This window comes from Bos javanicus, chromosome 8, assembly GCF_032452875.1.
Source record: "Bos javanicus breed banteng chromosome 8, ARS-OSU_banteng_1.0, whole genome shotgun sequence".
In the NCBI taxonomy this organism is placed as follows: domain Eukaryota; kingdom Metazoa; phylum Chordata; class Mammalia; order Artiodactyla; family Bovidae; genus Bos; species Bos javanicus.
In genome coordinates, this window is record NC_083875.1 from 21,889,678 (window position 1) to 21,910,129 (window position 20,452).

Here is a 20,452-nt window from a genome sequence, read left to right on the forward strand (position 1 = left end):
CTCTATCTCATATGTGGAAAATGGACCTGACTATTGTGCAGGTCAAAATCTGTCAAGTATTGGCAATGTCACATGGTACAACCTACTGGTATTCAAGACATTCCTAAACAATGCAGGCTGCAGCCAAGTATACTCTTGAATTAGTCGACATGTCAAAGATGCAAATCTGATGTTTCTGGGATGAACTATGTACAGATGTATATCCAACAAGTCAGTTTTAGACACCTTGATGTCATGTTCTTGAGGGATTTTGAATTTCAGTCTTTCCCAAATTCTTTATTTATGCCTTTTAGTTCATTTCTTGGTTATAGCTCTTAAATTTTAAATTATACTTAATACCAGATCTCATGCATTTGCTAGTGATCCAGAGGTGTCCTAGAACATTTTTTTTTTTTTTTTACCAAAATTTCCCTGGTGACTCAGACAGTAAAGAATCTGCCTGCAATGCGGGAGACCTGGGTTCTATCTGGGGGTTGAGAAGATCCTCTGGAGAAGGGAATGGCAACCCAGTCCAGTATTCTGGCCTGGAGAATTCCATAGACAGAGACTGGCAGGTTACAGTCCATGGTGTTGCAAAGAGTCGGACAACTGAGAGACTAACACACAATGAATACGAGTATTTTTATAAAGTGGGTGGCCATTTTTATGGCAATCCCTGAAACTACAAATTGGATCCAAAATGTAGCTTGATATTTTTCACTGATTTATAAAGTTCTAATAAAAACTTAAAAAAAATAAAAACTTAAAAATATATATATATATATTTTTTAAAACTTAAAAATATTTTTAAAAGTTCAATTAAGAAGCAACATTTAGGTTGAAACACGCACTGTATCAATACCTTTGAAAGAATCAATTGATTCTATTTTTCTATAATGTCACACATTTTTTTTTCATATGCATACTTTCATATATTATTGTAAGTATGAGTCCCTGAGCAAGAAATCCACTCTTTAAACTTTCATCAAATTATCAAAACTTCTTAACAATGAGAAATAACGGGAAAATGAGTCTTACATACACTTGTCCCTATTCTTACAACTTCCACAGTCAGACAGTTTTAAAGACTAAAAGAATTATAATCTTCTGAAAAAGAAATCAAAAGAAAAGTAACTTTTTTGCCCCAGCTTCAACTGTTTTGTTCATTTACTTATTTTCTCTTTTTTATTCTTTCATGCATGGTGCATGCTTGGTGGTATCTGACTCTTTGCGACTCCATGGACTGTAGCCTGTCAGGTCCCTCTGTTCATGGAATTTTCCAGGCAAGAATACTGGAGTGGGTTGCCATTTCCTACTACAGGGGATCTTGCTGACCTAGGGACTGAACCTGCTTCTCTTGCATCTCCTGCATTAGCAGGCAGATTCTTAACTCCTGCGCCGTCTGGGAAACACCTATTTTTCTTTACATTTCATCTAATTATTATTATTTTTTTTTCCTTTTCATTCTTACTCTATTCTCTCTACCTCTTCTTCCTGCTGGATGTGCTTCCTTTTAAGTGTCAAACAAAATGACGTAAATGCTGTGAAGTGCTGAGAAACTAAGTCCAAAGAATTTCTGGGTTAGAAGCATACTGACAATTTATAAAATGTTTTAACAAATACATTTTTCTCTTTGAATTTCATTTTGTTTTATTGTTGCTTATGATGTAAAATGAGAAATATCCAACTCCACTAAAAATTGTTTTAGGAAAAAATAGTCAATCCAACTTTAACGGACAAAATTTTGAAAAAATAGTCAATCCAACTTTAATGGGCAAAATTTTGTTTCAGTTTCTTCTTGAAAGCTTTTCCCAAAGTTAGGTTCAACACCATGGTCTTTTCCTAAGTCTGCCCTAGAACTGTGATAGGTTGTAAAAAGAGCATAAATCTTCTCCCTTCCTAGTTAATTAACTTTAGCAAATGATCTTGTCTAGATAAATGGTATAGACCCAGCAACATTCTTATGAGCATCAAGTGATATAACACAAATACACTTCCACAAATCTAGATGCTAAATACATGTTCATTTCCCTCCCCGTTATTTAGTCAACATGTTTGTTTATTACTGATAAGATGACAACAATTAAGGAGGGAAAGAAGGCTTTTTTTTTTTTAATTTACTTACTTATTATCTGAGTTATATAACTGATTTCATGGTTGCAGATACAAAATCCATTATTTGGGTATTGCTTCAAAATTCACAAAATCATTTTACATATCATCTTTCTCATTTTATTTAAATAGAATTATGAGGTTAATTAGGTAAATTGTATTATGTATAAATGAAAAAAGTGGGTCAGAGTGGTTACATTGGCATAGTTAGTAGTTCACAAACTGAATCCAAAAGCTAGAATTTTTTAAATTATTTTTTATTGGACTATAGTTGCCTTACAATTTTGTGTTAGTTTCTGCTGTATAGCAAATGAATCAACTATGTGTGTGTGTGTGTGTGTGTGTGTGTGTATATATATATATATATATATATATATATAGAGAGAGAGAGAGAGAGAGAGAGAGATCTCCCCTCTTTTTTGGATTTCCTTCCCATTTAGGTCACCACAGAGCACTGGGTAGAGTTCCTTGTCCTATTCAGTAGGTTCTTATTAGTTATCCATTTTATACATAGTAGTGCATATATGTCACTCCCGATCTCCCAAGTCATCTGACCCCCTCTTTTCCCCTGGTATCCATATATCCATTCTCTACATTTGTCTCTATTTCTGAAAAAGCTAGGTCTCAACATCTATTCAAACCCTATTTCTAATATAAAGTGTATTATTAAAGTTAAAAGCAATGTTTATCATAATATTTGGTAGATAGCACTGTTTCATGGTTGCTCACATAACATAGTAATTAAGTGCATGGATGCTGGATCCACATTTTGAGCGTGCAAGTCACACCTCTGCCAATTAACTCATTTTTTTTTTTTTGCTCCTGGTTTTCTCATTTGCAAAGTGGGTATAGTAATACTTCTTGATTGGGTTGTTATGAAGGTTAAGTGACTTAATGTATGTAAATTGATTAGCATAGGACTTGGCACATAATAATTGCTTTATGTGTTTGCTGTTATCATCATTGCATAAGCTAGAAAGAATTATAAGAGCACATCTGATGGAGAATAATAGAAATCCATCAGATATGAGATATAAACAGATATTTCATTCTTATTTATATCTCTCAATGAAAGAGGCATATTAACTAAATTTTACAGTTGAGTAAATTTATGGTCATAAAAGAGGTGACACAATGGTAAAGAATCTGCTGCCACTGCAGGAGATGTAGGAGATGCTGGTTCAATCCCTGGGTTGGGAAGATCCCCTGGAATAGGAAAGAGCAACCCACTCTTTGATACTTGCCTTGGAGCATCCCATAGACAGAGGAGCCTGATGGGGTATAGTCCATAGGGTCACAAAGAGTTAGACATGACTGAGCAGCTGAGCAGGCATGCAAAAATGTTCAGAAAAGTAAAATGATCATTCAAATTCATGCAACCAATATTACATGTAAGACACATGTAAAAAAGGGGTTTGAATCCAAATCTCTGTTTAAAGCCCATGTGCCTTCCACTATAACACACAATGTCTCTTAATCTAGTATTTTACTTTTCACATGAGTACAGGAGGGTCAAGAGAGAAAAAATATCTATGAGTCCTAGGAATGATGTCTAGTTAATAACTAGCCTAAGCTAGGACCCAGAACTCCTAAATCAGAGTTCAGTGCCTACATGAAACCAGGCTATGAGCTAAATAGCTGTTTTGTTTTGTTTTAATTGTCCATGATCTCATGTTACTGTCACTGTTTTATATGTTAAAAACTTATTGTAGAGAATAAGGAAAGAGAAGCATTTTTTAAAATTAATGAGACACTTGTTCTCTTTATCTACAAATCCTAATAAAACGACAGGCAGACTGATACATAATTCATAGAAGCTAACAAATTACAGTGCATTTGCAAAAATGACCTGTTCTTTTCTACTTATTTTCTGTGTGGTACATTAATGTCAAAAATAACATACTGATAAATATAGACAGCATAGAACAACAGACAATATTGGAATAAAGTATTGATATAACCCATGCCAGAAATGGTAGCAGAGCAATTAGAGGGCTCACACAGTTTGAAAATGAAGTCAAAAAGTCAACCAAGTTTTTATTTTAGCAAATATTATTTTATGCTTTATATTCTTTTTACAGCAAGGATTCAATTTATTACCAGAAAGAATAATCAAATATTAAATTATTTTCTTAAATCCTAGCAAATGGACATTGTTCAGGCTTTCAAGAATCACATGAAGACATTAAATAGATACACTTATACCACTATGCTATGCCTCTGTAAGAAATGCAAATTATTGTAACCCCAAGTATAACATTCAAAATGGCAGCTTTCCAGATCTGCCCCTGGAAAAGACTGTGTTAGGTGAGAGGGAAAGGATTGTAGGTAAGAAGAAAAGCTTTCTTTTCTGAAGGTTAAAGGGTATAGTTTGACCTTCATCATTGCTTTTCAGTTCTGGGATGAGAACCCACTAATGACGTGGTTAACTAGACAGATTATGGATATCTCAGACAAAATTAGACTCTGAGACATTGAGGGAAAAAACCAAAACAGAAACAAAAAGAATCACATAATAAAAATTAAATAAGATAGTTGGGGTCCTTGGAAGCATATATTAATAAACCTTGTAATAAAGAGAAAATGGGGAAATTTTTATATTTTTCACATAATAATATCCTGTATAACATGTGGTTGTAGAAATCCCAATGGATATTGTAACTGTAAGCTAGGATTCTTCCCTGTGTGTGGTACTAGCATGTATGGATATTCATTTCAGGTTATTCCTCTCCCTAAGTGGTCCTTATCTGACAAGTGTGCTTCCTATTTAACATACTATTCCCCATGCAAATAAAAACTAAGAGCCTCTTGGCATTACAAAGACAGAATGGCCATAGATTAAATCACAATTCAAATATTAAAAAGAGCAGATATCATATATGCATGCATTAAATGCATTAAAAATTTTAGACATATTTTAAAGAATGTTTTAAAAATAACAAAGATATAGATTTCTAAATTCCAGGGTTTGTCCATATCCATGTTCATAAACACACATTGTCTGGGAGTATATGAATATCCTTTTGGTAAAATCACACAAATAGAATAAGTTGATCAATCAATCAACATTAATTAGTGTTTTTGATAATCAAGAGAAAGTGCTACATGGTGTGAGTAAATAATGACAGAAATTTTCTTCCCTCCTCTTGAGGACATCTACCAGTCCTTTGGAAAGATAGAGCATATGCATTAAAAGTGGGGTCTAGTGAAATCAGGATCAGCAACCAAAAATCCTACTGCTAGGTCCTCTATGGTAAAGAGAATACTGCTTTGGAAGTTAGTGTTAGCCAGGCTACAGTCCATGAGGTCACAAAGAGTCGGACATGACTGAGAGACTGAGCAACACTAGAATGTTCAGCTTGGCAGAGCAATTAGAGGGCTCACACAGTTTGAAAATGTTGGGGACATTTCTTTGGGTGAGACAGTGTATTTAATTTCATATTTTGCTATAAAAATTATCACATATTTAGCAGCTTAAAAACAATATAAGTTAATTTTCTTACAGTTTTAAAGATTCTAGAAGACCCAGGGATCGAGCCTGGGTCTCCCACATTGTAGGCAGATGTCTGCTTTACCATCTGAGCCACCAGGGAAGTCATTTTAAAGATCAGATGTTCAAAATGGGTTGTACAGGCTAAAAATTGGTATTTGCACACCTAGTTCCTTCTCAAGGCTTTAGGGGAAAATCCATTCCATCTCTTTTTCCAGTTTCTAAAAGTTGCCTGCCTTCCTTACGCCACAGCCACTTCCTCCAACTCTAAGACACCTCCACTACAGCCTCCGCTTTGTCATCACAGCTCCTCTCTGATTTTGATCCTTTTGCCTCCATGGTGTAAGAACCTTTATGATTATATTGTTTTCACCTGAGAAATGTGGGATACTCTTTCCATCCCAAGATCCTTAAACTTAATCCTATCTGCAAAGTTCCTTTTGCCATGTAAGGTAATATATTTACAGGTTCCAGGGATTCTAATGTAGACACATTTAGGGAACCATTTTTCTGTCTACCACAGATGAAGATGCATCCCAAGTGGTATAAAATTAAGTGCCCAAGTCCTATACTATGATACTACTCAAAAACTCTAGAAGTCATGCTTTCTGAAGGAGTGTCATTTTAGGAAGTTGTGTAAATCCAGCTCCTGTTTTTAAAGAAATGAGTATAGTGTGGGTTTCTAAAACTTTTGACAATGATCCATTGTTAAAAATAAATTCTTTACAATACAGTTCATGTGTATGTGGGTGTGATGTGACAGTTTCATGAAACAATTCACAGTCGAATAAGAATCTAATATTTTCTATACTTATCTCTTTTATTTATAACAATGTGTTGATCATCAGCCTTTATTGTGCTTTTATCAATAAAAGATATAGGTAATTAAAAGTATAAAGTATCTACTGATTTTACAGGTAAAACAGGTACATGTATCAGAGTATAATAAAAGATTCAAATACATTATTTAAGGGGAACCTTAAAATGTTAGTGTACACTGGCACTCAGCAATGGGTAGAGTAGTCCAAGCAAAGGAGGCAAAACCTAAAACTATTACCCAAGGTGGAATAGTCAGGAAACTTCAGTCCTAAGAGTTCAAGATGGGGCTGAAAAATAGAGTATAGTTGGAAGCTATTAAAGAGAAGAGGCAAACAAAGAAGTCAGAAAGATGCACTAATAATCATGGTCTGTTTGAAGGCTTTCTTTTATTCAGGATGTACCAGCTATGAGGTCCAGTTAGATAACATTGGGAATCATTAATGAATGAAAAGACAATGAATTTGCTCTCATGAAGGTCATAACCCAGTAATTGACTTATCCTTTAAACAATGATAAGAAATTTAAACTTTATCATATAGGTAAAGGTTATGTCACTAGAAATTATTATACAGAAAAAAAATAACACACAATGAGTTTTGTGTTTTAAAGAAACCTATAATTCAATATGGATTTAGTGTATACAGGTGAAAACTTTTGTTTAGCAAGAAATAGAACTAAGGCTATATGATGAGGGGTGGCAGAGGATGAGGTGGTTAGATAGCATCACCAACTCAATGGACATGAATTTGAGGAACCTCCAGGAGACAGGGGAGGACAGAGGAGCCTGGTGGCATGCTATAGACCATGGGGTCACAAACAGTTGGACGTGACTTAGTGACTGAACAACAACAACTGTATTAGAGGGGATAGACTTTTAAAATATTAATAAGATACAAGTCATATGATTTGGAGGTTAGATATGAAAGTTATGAGAAAGGAGAAATGGATGTTTATTTCTATATACTTAATGTTAGTAACTGGGTGTAAGGAATCACCAATGAAGAAGGACGCACATATTAAAAGCAATTTTAGGATAATGGATACTAAGTCACTAATTAAAAAAATCAAATGATTACATACAGAAAATGGAAGAATATATAGATCTGGGCTACAGGAAAGAATTGGGACACTGATTATGCATTGTTAATCTGTCAGTGACATTTTAACCAATGAAATTAGGATAATTCACCCAGGAAACTATGCAGAAAAAGGAGAGAAGAAAGGAGATTCATAGATAGCAGCATTTAAAGGATGATCAGAATGGGATATTACACAGAATCTTGTAATGGGAGTAGAGTTTTAGTAAATAACATAGTTGTGTGATTAAAAAAAAAAAGTTTTGAGATTATATGGAGTGGTTGAAAGTGGATCCAATAGGTCCTAGAAGATAAGAAGTGAAGAATGTCAACTCACCTTGGTTATCAGGATATCTCTGGTAGCATTAGTTGAAGTGAAGGCTCAGAATGATGAAGGCAGTGGACAGATTTTAGTGGACTGAGGAACAACAGGGTAAAGGGTGTGAAGATAGTCACTGCAACCTACAGTTTCCATAAGCCTGTTCATGAAGGAAAGAAAAGAGGGCATTGCTCCAAGAAAGCACAGTATAGAAGGTTTTGGGTTTTAAAAGGAGAGCACTTAGAAACATTTTTTATTTTAGGAAGAAAAATGTGAGAGTCAGATTAGAGGTTGTTAATGAAGTGGATAAATGGTACAATGAGAGCAAGAAGGAAAGAATGTATATCGTGGGTAAAATGGCCCCTTGCCCTTCCTATTATAGTGTATTCTATTTGTATAGTAAAAACAAAATATCTTAAATGACCTAACATTTTAAAAACCTGAGTCCAATTGATTGCTCATAGTAGAACTGGAGAGCTTTCCACATTAATTTTTGATTCTCTTCTCCTCACTTGTAAAAACACCAAGGGCAATTAACATAAACAGGCCTGTGATACTCCTGACTTTGCAAGGTAATTAACACAGCAGGAAATGCATTCTGGGGCAGACAGTTCCTAGAAGAGTGGGTGGAATCCTAATGGGAGACTGAGGAAGAGTAAGCAAGTTAATAATTTCAGTCTGTATATAGCTCTCACATCATTAAACTCTCAAAGTTATTTTTAAAAGGCCAACAACCTGAAGAGAAATTTTTACCTTTCCTTCAGTTTCTTCAGGGGCCTGGGCTTTCATTATTACTGTTGTTTTTGTCTGATAGTGGTGTTTATACAGATTTTCTAAAATAGTCTAAAAGCCAACCTAATTACTAGCTTTGCATAACTTACCTAGTTACTATTTAAGCAATAATGACCTTCAGACTGGATATTTTCTTGGCATTAATGACCAATGGAAAGCTTTGGTGGTCTCAGGTAAAGCTAGGGGCCATTAATAGAGACTGTCATTAATAGTGTGAAAATGGCTAACTGAAAGGTCATTAGTGTGATTATAAATCATAACTAAAGAAAAAGGCAAAGAATTCAAAAGTTACAAGTTGAACATCAAGTTGCCATGGATACTGTATTTTCCTAGATACAGAAACCCAGAATACTAACCAAAGGAAGACAATTCTCAATTCTCATTTTCCATTTAGGGCTATACTTGCTGTTTGAATACACATGTTGGTCCATAGAAACTGAAATAACTAACACTCCTGCTGCATGAAGGTAAGAATCGTTGCACTGAAAGGGACATAGGGAGGTTATTCATTCCAGTTTCTACTATTATAATTATGACAAGCTGAACTACCTTAACATCATCTTACTTTACAGGTATCCAAAGAAGGAAAGTATAGACATCTTAAGTAGGGGTGGATCCAGTTTTTGTGGAGCCTAAGGCTCATAGAATATGAAGATTACTTTTAAAACAGAAGAAATCTAAATTACTAATATAAAATATCCATTTTGCCATGTTTCTGACACAAGAAAAAAATGTGACAGAGGCAAGCATTCTACTGATTGCAATTAAAAGGTCTTACTCTTGCAAAATTTTTAAAATCATATGACCGTATAGTATGTTGCAATGTAGAAGATGAAGGGCTTCTTCAGTATAAAATGATTTCCTGTCAAGAAGCCAGAAGTTTAGACAAAGAAAAAAGCCAATAGATCATCCAGTGTGACACGTGCGCTGTAGATGAGCAAACTCAAAAATGTTCGAGTGAGGCAACTTAAGCTAACCAAGTTCTCTAACTCATATTTTTCTGCCTCCAAGCACTTTAGGTCTAACTGGCTTTTACAGGAGGGAGACTAGCTAGAACCCAAGAGATATTCTTTGGGAATTTCTGATGAACTAGTGAGGCAAATTAAAGTTAGTGTATTTGCATGAAGCTTCTTGAGGCAATAAAACATTCTGGAAAAAGAAAGCTAATTGTTAATTTAAAAAAACAGATTGTGTGATGGAACCACTACCTGTTAAACTAAATTTCTTCTGCCTTTCTTTTATCGCAAATGAGTTGTGGCTAGAACTCTCCCAAGTAGACCTGTAGGTCTTAGTCCCTCTTGCAGCCAGATTTTGCTCTGATTGCTGAGGGTCAATGGCAAAGAGAAAATGTGGAGCTTCTCTTTTAATTTCAATGCATTGTGACATATCAATGTAACTACTTGGTGTGAAGAGGAGAATCTGCATACTTCTTATCAGTTCAATTCAGTTCAGTTCAGTCGCTCACTCGTGTCCGACTCTTTGCGACCCCATGAATTGCAGCACGCCAGGCCTCCCTATCCATCACCAACTCCCGGAGTCCACTCAGACTCACGTCTATCGAGTCAGCGATGCCATCCAGCCATCTCATCCTCTGTCGTCCCCTTCTCCTCCTACCCCCCATCCCTCCCAGCATCAGAGTCTTTTCCAATGAGTCAACTCTTCACATGAGGTGGCCAAAGTACTAGAGTTTCAGCTTTAGAGACTATATATTTCTTATTTAAAACTGTTAATAAATAGATGTTTCCCTTGGCCATTTCAAAACATACTAGTAAATGATTGAAATCTTTGAGTATGTGAATAATGTCTTGTGCATTCCAGTCGTGTCTGACTGTTGCAACCTTGTGGACTGTAGCCCACCAGGCTGCTCTGTCCATGGGATTTTCCAGGCAAGATTACTGGAGTGCGTTGCCATTTCCTCCTCCAGAGTATCTTCCTAACCCAGGGATCAAACCCACGTCTCCTGTGAATCCTAATTGGTAGGTGAATTCTTTACCACTGAGCCACCTGGGAAGCCCAATAAAAATGTCTCAGAGAAGATCAATTGTGAAGGCATGAGTGTTCAATAAAAACCAGCCTGTGACACTGCAAATAGGTGTTAAACCTTATTAATTTTTAAAATACCTTGGTTTCAATTTTTAGATTAATGCTTGGCCCTGCTATAATTTATTAATAAAAGGAGTAAATGAATTGGAAATATTTCCAAATAGCATTATCAAAATCATCTATCTTTCCAGTCAGGTATAAAAGATAAATACATTTTTATAATCATTCATTTCACTATGAACCCCAGAATTATTTTATCATGTAAACTGATATTGGTGTATATATATATATATATATATATATATATATATATATATATATATGAGAGAGAGAGAGAGAGACAGAGAGAGACTGATTTTCACTTCTTGATCAAAATTCAATTTGTTTGAACAGCATTTCTTGTTTAAATAACTTTTGATAGTGACCTTGATAGAAGAAAGTCAATGCATAATATACTTCTAACCATAGCAATATTTAGACTTCTATCTGTCAGCTACACATCATCAGACTAGCATGGATGCCCATGAGATTGGCAGTTTTGCAGGGCTTTTATAAAGGGAAAAGGGTTATATAGACTTTTAAAAAATTGTGGGAGAAAATGAGAATTAAAAAGGTAAGGGCTGATTCTCAGATGCCTGACTAGATTTCTTAATGACTAAAGAAACTACTGTGATTTCCAAAAGAAGAATTTCCACAAATGTCAAATTTCTACTTCCTCTCTTCTACAGTCTAGTTCTTGTAGTTTTGAAACTGGATCATTTCTAAATGTGACTTTTTCTGCAATCAGACTTTTAGAGAAATTATTACTCTGTACCTACTCAGTTTTACATTCCAATCTAATTTACTATCTATTCCACTAACTCTTTTCTAGATAGAAGGTAACAACCACTGAACTTGGATCAAAAAGAATATTTTTCACCCAGAAATTCATCAGACTTAAAAGTCAAGTCTTGTACAAAATAGTTCCTTGGAACATGATGTTCTTTACTTATTTGGGATTAGTGTAAAAAGTAGAACTGGCTCCTGGTTTATATGAGGTAGTGATTTTGACACTGTTGCTAAAATTGCAATGATATTTTCCTAAAGTTCTAACTCCAAGGACACTAACCTGAGACTGCTGGGTTCTGTCTGAAAAAGTGCAATATAGGACATCAATAGAAGTAAGCATACAGGGGCCAGTTAATGCAGAAAGCAACACAGTGGTCTTGACACTCTAAGGATCTATATTGAGAACCAGCTGAGCTCATTGCTTCAAGGAGGTTAAAGTCAGTCCCTGTCTGTTTTCTACACATTGAAAACCATGCCACCTTTCAGCATAATTGACAACTTACTTCTCCAAGGGACTATTCACTAAAATAGAATTTTCTCTGCATTAAAAAAATTCATATATATCCAAATACCCACACAATTCTGATCGTTTTGGTTGCTGACTATATTATAAGATCTCTGAATTTTATTTCAAGCTTGACTTGGCTTTTTAAACTTCTATACAGCATTCAAAACAATTAAAATACTTGGCATGTTTCTGGTATTGCATCTGGTGATCTGAATACTCTTAGACGCTTGAACACTGTCTTTTAGAACCCTAAAACATCATGGTAGTACAAATTACTTTTTGGTTTGTGGGATCATTTACTAGAACTTGTTAAGAAATATGTGTATGATATTTGTATGACACTAAGAGAAAACAGATACTGAAAATAATATTATATATATATATATATATCCAAACCAGTAGATCACAAGACTGGAAAAATATAGATGTTTAATTCTGGAATACAATGCTCAACCAGGCCAGCTTTGTGTAGCAATGATTGTTAAAATTTTATTTTTTCTAAATATAATCTCTATATTAGTCTTTTGGGTAAAGTTACCATATACCTGTGGACATTAGAATCAATGCTTAATTTCTTTTGGGTAGATTGTCTTTAATGACAATATTTTATTGATAATATTTCATATTTGCCTCATATCCTTATGAAAATTTTTATCATTATTTTCACTAACCCTTTCTTTAAAGCCCTCCCCTACTGTCCACCTACCATTTTATTTCTCATGTTCATTACAATTTGTCCTTATGCTCAAACAGTAAAATGCATAGTATGCTCTTAATAAATAACAGCCATAAACAGGGCTTCTAGTGATTTTAGAAACATGACATCTCATTCTTCTCCTAAGTAGTTCTGGATAGCATTTCTCAAGGTTAGCATTACAGATCTTCTTTGACTTAGGATTTTGTCTTAGGGTTTTGACTTCTTTGACTTGGGGTTTTGTCTCAATAAACTCATTATAAGTTGAAAATATTGTAAGTCAAAAATGTATTTAAAACACATAACCTACCGAAAGTCATGTGTTAGATGACTTTGTGCAAGTGTAGGTTAATGAAAATGTTCTGAGCGTGGTAAACTATCTTACCCTAAAATCCTCAGAACGTTTACAATAGTCTACACTTGTGCAAAGTCATCTAACACAAAGCCTATTTTGTAATAACAAAGTGTTGGACATCTCATGTAATTTGTGAATACTGTACAAAATAGTAAAACAGAATAACTCTATGAGTACAGAATGGTTTTAAGTGTATCCAGTCATTTAAAATGATTGTGTACCCTCCTGATCTCATGGCTGACTGGGAGCTGTGGCTTGCTGCCCTGCTCAGTCATGAGACACTAGCACCACATATTGCTAGCCTGGGAAAGATCAAAATTCAAAATCCGAAGTACAATTTCTATTGAATGCATATCACTTTTGCACCTTCATAAAGTTGAAAATTGTAAGTCGAACCATAATAAATTGGGGATCGTCTATATCGACATTCTAAGCTACTAATACTTTGCTATAGGGGGCTATTCTGTACATTGTAGGAATTCCTTGGTCTCAACTCCCTAGATTTCAGTAGCATTCCTCCTCCCATTGTGATAGTCAGAAATGTTTGCAGATATTGGTAAATGTTCCTGGTCGTAAAATTGCACTCAGCTGAAAACCTCTGGCTTAGCAAATGATATTCTTTGTGTTAGGAATGATGTTTCCTTGACCTTTTTCGGGTGCACGTTACTGTCCATGCATTGTGGAATCATCCTGAAGTGTCATCTCCTTCTGGATGCCTTAGTTGAATTACCTCAGAGAAGGTAAAGTCTTCTTTCTTTTTCTGTTCTCATTAGAATGGCTTCCTATTTCTTCATATTTCAAAATTCTTAACACAATACACTTATACTTACAAATTCATTTGTATTAGTGTCTTCCTCCCTCATTTCTTATGCAATTAAAAAAATTATAGGTAAGTATGTCACGTTTTACATAATACATTCCCACATTCTGCCATAATTTCTGGTATTTATTAGGCATTCACTAAATGTTTATGGAGAAATGACAAGGTAATTTAATAAATCAGCATGGGAAGTTTATAATCAGACAACTCATGAGTATATTTTGACCTTTGTGTAAAATAGTGGGCAGAAATGAAATATTTCTTAATGCTTTTTTCCCAAAAGACATACCCCCTTCTATCTAAGGGGTATTTGAGGTAATAAAGTAAATTTATTAGGTAGAGTTGGATGTACAGGTAGAAAAAATCCTTAAAGATTTTGTAAATGAAAATGGATCCTATACACAAAAACTTTTAAGTATTATTTGATGGGATTATCACTTACACAAAGACATTGGTAGGCCACGTGAGTCTATAGTTAGTTTCATTATTTTCCAAGGATGAGGTGCTAATTAGTATTTGTTAGTGATAATGAAATGCAGATTCTTGAACAGAAATATTTTCTTGCTATTTTCACATAGACATTGATCAATTGCTTTGGAGAAAATTTTTCTCTTCCATATGAAAACCACAATCATTTTGTAGCTAATATGATCTGATATATCATGGAAATCTAAATATTGTGCTCCCCCGAAGTCCACATCCTAATGCCTGAAATCTATGAATATTTTACTTTATATGGCAAAAAGGACTTTGTGGTTGTGATTAAAGGTCTTGAGATGAGACAATTATCCTGGATTATCAAGGTCAGTTCAGTTCAGTCTCTCAATCGTGTCCGACTCTTTGAGACCCCATGAATCGCATCACTCTAGGCCCTCCTGCATCACCAACTCCCGGAGTTCACCCAAACTCATGTGCATCAAGTTGGTGATGCCATCCAGCCATCTCATCCTCTGCCGTCCCCTTCTCCTCCTGCCTCCAATACCTCCCAGCATCAGGGTCTTTTCCAATGAGTCAACACTTTGCATGAGGTGGCCAAAGTATTGGAGTTTCAGCTTTAGCATCAATCCTTCCAATGAACACCCAGGACTGGTCTCCTTTTAGAATGGACTGGTTGGATCTCCTTGCAGTCCAAGGGACTCTCAAGAGTCTTCTCCAACACCACAGTTCAAAAGCATTGATGCTTCGGCACTCAGCTTTTTTCACAGTCCAACTTTCACATCCATACGTGACCACAGGAAAAACCATAGCCTTGACTAGACAGACCTTTGTTGGAAAGGTAATAGCTCTGCTTCTTAATATGCTGTTTAGGTTGGTCATAACTTTCCTTCCAAGGAGTAAGCGTCTTTTAATTTCACGGCTGCAATCACCATGCGTCGTGATTTTGGAGCCCAGAAAAATAAAGTCTGACACTGTTTCTGCTGTTTCCCCATCTATTTCCCATGAAGTGATGGGACCAGATGCCATGATCTTCATTTTCTGAATGTTGAGCTTTAAGCCAACATTTTCACTCTCCTCTTTCACTTTCATCAAGAGGCTTTTTAGTTCCTCTTCACTTTCTGCCATAAGGGTGGTGTCATCTGCATATCTGAGGTTATTGAGACTTCTCCTAGCAATCTTGATTCCAGCTTGTGCTTCTTCCAGCCCAGCGTTTCTCATAATGTACTCTGCATATAAGTTAAATAAGCAGGGTGACAAAATACAGCCTTGATGTACTCCTTTTCCTTTTGGAACCAGTCTGTTGTTCCATGTCCAGTTCTAACTGTTGCTTCCTGATCTGCATACAGGTTTCTCAAGGGGCAGCTCAGGTGGTCTGGTATTCCCATCTCTTTCAAAATTTTCCACAGTTTACTGTGATCCACAGAGTCATAGGCTTTGGCATAGTCAATAAAGCAGAAAAAGATGTTTTTCTGGAACTCTCTTGCTTTTTTGATGATCCAGTGGATGTTGGCAATGTGATCTCTGGTTCCTCTGCCTTTTCTAAAACCAGCTGGAACATCTGGAAGTTCACAGTTCAAGTATTGCTGAAGCCTGGCTTGGAGTTCATGGTTCACGTATTGCTAAAGCCAAGCATTACTTTACTAGCGTGTGAGATGAGTGCAATTGTACGGTAGTTTGAGCATTCTTTGGCATTGCCTTTCTTTGGGATTGGAATGAAAACTGACCTTTGCCAGTCCTGTGGCCACTGCTAAGTTTTCCAAATATGCTGACATATTGAGTGCAGCACTTTCACAGCATCATCTTTCAGGATTTGAAATATTCAGGTAGGGCCAATGTAATCCTAAAGAGCCTTATAAGAGGTAGGCAGGAGATCAGAGGGACAGAAGGTAACATGACACAGAAGCAGAGAGAGATTTGAAGACTTTATGCTGCTAATGTTGAAGATGGAGGAAGGGGCCATGACCCAAGCATCCTCGTGACCTCTAGAAAAGGCAAGGAACATAGGCAAGCTGACACCTTGATTTTAATCCAATGAAACTGATTTAAGACATCTGACCTCAGAGATTATAGGATAACAAATCTTCACTGTTTGAAGTCACTTAGCTTGAGGTAATTTGAGAAATACTGACAACAGAGAACCAATTAATACAATCATGATGAAAATTTTAACATACTTTTGTTAAGAATTTTATCCTGAATATGTTACTTATATGTTTGTATATCATTCTTCCATTTTCTAGCAGTAAACTTTATCCAGTGTTACAAACAATTTTATGAATATGTTAAAAGTATTCATTCATCCATTCCACAGGTAAAGTTTATCTGGCTTCTTTTTAGGGTACAGTTTTTCCAGCAATAGTTCTGTGAATATTCTTATATGTTGATCTAGATACACATGAGCAAGGGTATCCATCTGTGCCAGAACTATACTGTCACAATCTTCCTGAAGTTTGAAAGATATTTATGCATATATACATGGAAAGAGAGAGACAGAGTATGAGGAACTGGCTCTTAAAATTAGAGAAGCTGAGGAAGCCTATATTCTGCCATCTACAAACTGGAGACTTCAGGAAAGCCAGTAGTGTAATTTAGTCCAGGGAACCTAAGACCAGAGAACCAAGTAACTCAATGTCTATATTGATATAAGTCAAGTCCAAGAACAGGAGAAGACAAGATGAACTGTCCTAACTCAAACAGTAAAGCAAGCGAAAAAGAGAAGAATATCTCCACCTTCTTTTCTACTCAGACTCCAAAGGGGTTGATGATGTTTACCCACATTGGTTAGGGCAATCTATTTTGATGAGTCCATTAAGTGGAATGCTCATCTCATCTGAAAACATTCTTACAGATATACCCAGAAATAAGGCTTAACTTGGGCACTCCATGGCCAGGCAAGCTGACACGTAAGATTAACTATCACGTGGTGCATTAATGCATCTATATGGAAATGAACTGAAATATACCTTTATGATATTAAGTATCCTCCTTACTGGACCTAATAAGCTTTCATAATTTTCCATAAAGAACTTACATATCTTTTGTTAGATTTATTCTTAGGGTTTTTAATTTTTTTTATATAAACAGTATATAAATATTTCTAACTTTGCTCCTAGCATATAAACTATAATTGAGTTTGAAACCAGCAAACTAGATAAACTTTCTTATAAATTTTAATAATTTATTGGCAGCTTATTTAGGAGTTTCTATATATATAATAATTCAATTTGTTGATGTTCCTCTTATTTCTCATTTGTGCCTTAATAAGCTGGCTAAAAATGAACATGGTGAAAACAAAAAACCTTATCTTGTTCCTGAGGGAAAGCTTTGAACACTTCAGTATACATATGATGGTACTGAAATAGCTTTTGTTTTATTGTGGAATAATTGGAAAGTAGAACAAACACGATTTTATAACAGATCTGCTATAGCAGTGGATTAAAAACTATAACAAGACATGATTCTTTAGCTTGGTGGAATGTAGTTACTAGCCCAGGAAGATTAGAGGAAGGTATAAAGTCAAGAACTCCGTTTAGGTCATGTTTGCTTTGAGACGTATATTAGATAGGCAAGTGGACATGCAGAGTAATCAGTTGAATATATAAGCCTTTGTTAGAGAGGAAAGGAACACAAAAGAGAGAGAAAAAGGTGAATCATCAACTTTCAAAGGCTATTAAAGCCATAAGATAGCTAAAAATTCCAAGACATAAATAGTAGATCAATAAAAGTTTGAAAGAAGCTTGGCATGATGCTTTCCACCATTAAGTCTGAGGTGAGGAAGAGAAGCAAAAAGTCTGTACACAGTGGTTAGAGAGATAGCAGGAAAACCAAAAGAATGAACAAAGTATATTTGAAACCAAGAGTAGAAAGTATTACAATAAGAAGGAAATTGGCTTAATTGCCAATCCTTACTATTCAAATAATGTTTCAGTAAACGTCCTTACATTTATATCATAGCTCATCCATAACAGCTTTTTTTGGTAGACAAAAATCCTTAAATAGAAATTAGAGGAAAGAGCTATAAAACATTCGTAGTTATTATGCAATTGCTGTCAAAAAAAGGCATCGTGCAAATAAATATTTCTGTCCTCAGTATAAGAAAATACACACAGGGAAATTACACACCTTGCCTCAGATGTGTTTCAGTAAAAGAGAAACTTTGGGTGGTAAACAAAGAAGGGACTGAAGTGATTTGCCAATTTACAATCCCTGCTTAGGTTAGATATCTCTGCTTTCAAATGAGCCAGAGAAATGCACCATTAAACAGTCAACTCCAAAATTCAACTTATGACCAGGTACACAGTTGGCTTTCAGTGAAACAGACATTTTACAATAAGCAAGAGAATTATTTTGGAAGCAAGCTGGGATAGGGTTATTATGATTATCTAAGAGATCCGACATGTTGCCTCAGATAAATCACATCCACTTCCAAAACTGTATGTTTCTAATCTTCAAACGTCTAATTATCACTTTTACTATCTTTATTTTATCCACACATGTCCCATATTTCTCGTAGTGTAATACGCTTAAAGTCAATTCACTTTCTATTTTGCTTATATCTGTGTTGGAAGGAAAGTGTATATTACTTTTGTGAATGGAGAAAAAGTATCACTTGGCATTAAATGTAACTGCAAGAATAAATATAATCAATACAAACAATGTTGTTAAGTTTCAGGTTGATGGTATTGTTGGACAAAGATTTTGAACCTATAAAAAGGAAATTACCAAAGATTAGAGAAGAGTTAAAGGTTTATTTATTTCTATATGATATACTTTTAAAATTGTAAAGGTATAAATTGAAAAGTTAAAGTCTGAAATGTAACTTGCCACAAATTGCACAATTTATTCAAGGCAGTATCAGATCAGATCAGATCAGTCGCTCAGTCGTGTCTGACTCTTTGCGACCCCATGAATTGCAGCACGCCAGGCCTCCCTGTCCATCACCAACTCCCGGAGTTCACTCAAACTCACGTCCATCGAGTCAGTGATGCCATCCAGCCATCTCATCCTCTGTCGTCCCCTTCTCCTCCTGCCCCCAATCCCTCCCAGCATCAGAGTCTTTTCCAATGAGTCAACTCTTCGCATGAGGTGGCCAAAGTACTGGAGTTTCGGTTTTAGCATCATTCCTTCCAAAGAAATCCCAGGGCTGATCTCCTTCAGAATGGACTGGTTGGATCTCCTTGCAGTCCAAAGGACTCTCAAGAGTCTTTTCCAACACCACAGTTCAAAAGCATCAATTCTTCGGTGCTCAGCCTTCTTCACAGTCCAACTCTCACATCCATACATGACCACAGGAAAAACCATAGCCTTGACTAGATGAACCTTTGTTGGCAAAGTAATGTCTCTGCTTTTGAATATGCTATCCAGGTTGGTCATAACTTTCCTTCCAAGGAGTAAGTGTCTTTTAATTTCATGGCTGCAGTCACCATCTGTAGTGATTTTGGAGCCCCCCAAAATAAAGTCTGACACTGTTTCCACTGTTTCCCCATCTATTTCCCATGAAGTGATGGGACCGGATGCCATGATCTTCATTTTCTGAATGTTGAGCTTTAAGCCATTTTTTTCACTCTCTACTTTCACTTTCATCAAGAGGCTTTTGAGTTCCTCTTCACTTTCTGCCATAAGGGTGGTGTCATCTGCATATCTGAGGTTATTGATATTTCTCCCGGCAATCTTGATTCCAGCTTGTGTTTCTTCCAGTCCAGCGTTTCTCATGATGTAATCTGCATATGTTAAATAAATAGGGTGACAATATACAGCCTTGACGTACTCCTTTTCCTACTTGGAACCAGTCTGTTGCATGTCCAGTTCTAACTGTTGCTTCCTGACTTTGCATACAACATACTAGTCCATTAACAAAAGGAAAGCTAAGTCTTAATTCTTATTTTTCCATTAGAATTGTAATTACTGCTAGATATGAATGTTAGTCCAGAGAACTTGAAGGAAACTTATTAGTGTTTATCTCATGAAACTTTAATAACAAAGTTTTGGTCTATAATTAGCCCTAGGAGTCAGATAATTTTAACTCTTTTCCTATTTTTCTAGGAAGCATTATACTTAAACCACATTATTGTCAAAGGCCTCCAGAGAAGGACTTTTAAAATTCATTTTATACAAGTAATTTCAGAATAATTTTATAGCTGAAAAGGGAATCCAGAAAGCATCCCGTGCTTCACTTCTCA

The 20,452-nt window shown here is 35.6% G+C and overlaps 1 long non-coding RNA gene across 1 annotated transcript in view; it reads left to right on the forward strand.

The window, feature by feature from the left end:
* Positions 1–5,316: 5,316 nt before the first annotated feature.
* LOC133253378 (uncharacterized) overlaps positions 5,317–20,452 on the forward strand; it is a 47,988-nt gene continuing 32,852 nt past the window's right edge. The window contains exons 1-3 of the long non-coding RNA XR_009738293.1: positions 5,317–5,507; positions 8,982–9,054; positions 13,645–13,755. This is a non-coding gene — a long non-coding RNA (uncharacterized LOC133253378). The remainder of the gene's footprint in view (positions 5,508–8,981; positions 9,055–13,644; positions 13,756–20,452) is intronic.